The 1960-nt window shown below is 31.7% G+C and overlaps 1 non-coding gene across 1 annotated transcript; it reads right to left on the bottom strand.

Moving 5' to 3' along the window:
- Positions 1–589: 589 nt before the first annotated feature.
- LOC114235933 (U6 spliceosomal RNA) lies at positions 590–694 on the bottom strand. The gene has a single exon (XR_003622005.2). It is a non-coding gene; the product is annotated as a U6 spliceosomal RNA (small nuclear RNA).
- Positions 695–1960: the final 1266 nt, after the last annotated feature.

Raw genomic sequence — 1960 nt, forward strand, 5'->3', positions numbered from 1 at the left:
GTATGGCTCATATTTTTGCACATGAATATCCAAGTATTTGTGACACTACTAATTAAAATGACTATGATTTCTTCACTGAATTATCTATGCACATTTGTTGAAAATCAATTGGCCAGATGTGTGATGGTCTATTTCTGAACTTTATTCTATTTCTTTGATCTATTTGGCTATCTGGACACAATGTCTTAATTACTGAAGGTTTACAGTAAGTCTTGAAATTAGTAGTTTACATTTCTCTTTTCAAAGTTGTTTAGCTATTTATTCCCAAGTAGTTCATATTTCTTAATGCTAGTGTACATGGGTATTATTTATATTATTTATTGTGACAAAATATACATAACATAAAATTTACCATTTTAAGCATTTTGAAGTCTGCAAGTCAGTGTCATTAAAGTACATTCACACTGTGGTGCAACCATCACCACTCCAACTATAGAATGTTTTTTATCTTCCCAAACTGAAAGTCTGTATCCATTAAACAATAACTTCTCCCTCCCTCCAGCCCCGAGAAACCACCATTTTACCTTCTGTCTCTGTAGATTTGACTCCTCTAGGTACCTCATATAAATGGAATCAGAGTATTTGCCCTTACAAATAAAGATGCTTCAGGAATTCACATGTCATCCTTGTGCAGGGGCCATGCTAATCATCTCTGCATTGTTCCAATTTTATTGTATGTATTGATGAAGTAAGCATTATTTTTTATTTCAACTTCTGATTTTATTCATTTCTAGTATATAGAAATACAGTTCTTTTCATCTATTGATCTTGTATCCTCTAACCTTGCTAAGCTCAACCAATCACACAGATAAAATTACAATTACAAGAATTTTATTAAAGTGGAGACTGACATTTAGAAGGCTGAAGAACAGGGCATACTAGTAAATTTGACCCTATCTGAGCCTCTGAGTCACACCTAATTTGTAGGAGTCAGGGAATAGATTCACAGAAACAGCTTGTTGGATGGAGCTGAGGAAAACATGGAAATTCATAGATTCCACGTTGCCTCCTAGAGAGAGGAACACTACTTTATCTGTCTTTGGGCTGCCAATGTACACTTAAAGAGATTGTTTCTAAAATGGAAAAACTCTCTGCTCCAAAACTATTTCTCTCTGCCAAAAGCCAAACATCTTCCAGCAAATTTAATGTTTAACATTAAAAAAGAGATTTTACAATGTATCTAAATACTTATACTTGTGCTTAAAACTAAATGAATTGATCAGTAATAACAATATTGTTTAAGGTCCCAACTCTCTACTAGAGCTAATACATGTAAGTCTCTCTATAAAAGTGTAAGAAGAAAAGGGGAAAAAATCCAGAAATAAAAACACTTAGCATCAAAAAGAATAGGACAAAATGAGAATTGAGAGCAAATGATGCTTGTAAAAATAGTCATTACAAGAAGAGGATTCTTTTGCAGAAAATTAGAAAGCATGTTGCATTGGTAAATCTAAAGCAGGCTCTTATGAAAATGGAGTAATATCAAAATGAGGGAGTTCTTGCAAATGCAAATCATGATTGCAAGGCTTTTTTTTTTTAAAGCAGTGAATAATACATTGAATAAGGCAGAAAAGCAAATTATTGAACTAAAAGAGAATCCTAGGAAATTCTCCTAACTCCAAGGAATAATATAAGGCAAAGACACAGAAATTAAGAAGAAAAAAAAAGAAAGAGATGGGGAGGGCTAATTTGGGAAATCTTATATATAGGAACCCATATGGAAAGAATAGAAAAAAGAAGAAGAAATCATCAGAGAAGAATATATTTTTTTAAATTTCCAAGTATAAGACACAAATCTTTTCATAAAATAATTCACTAAGTATCTGGCAAATAAGTCATCACCTTGTAACATTTCTAAATTATAAGTGTAAGAAGAATTATTATATAATCATCCATGTTAAAGAATTGGGTTATCCATGAAGAAAAAATACTTGAAGGCTAATTATCTACAAAATTAAAT

This window comes from Balaenoptera acutorostrata, chromosome 13, assembly GCF_949987535.1.
Source record: "Balaenoptera acutorostrata chromosome 13, mBalAcu1.1, whole genome shotgun sequence".
Lineage (NCBI taxonomy): Eukaryota > Metazoa > Chordata > Mammalia > Artiodactyla > Balaenopteridae > Balaenoptera > Balaenoptera acutorostrata.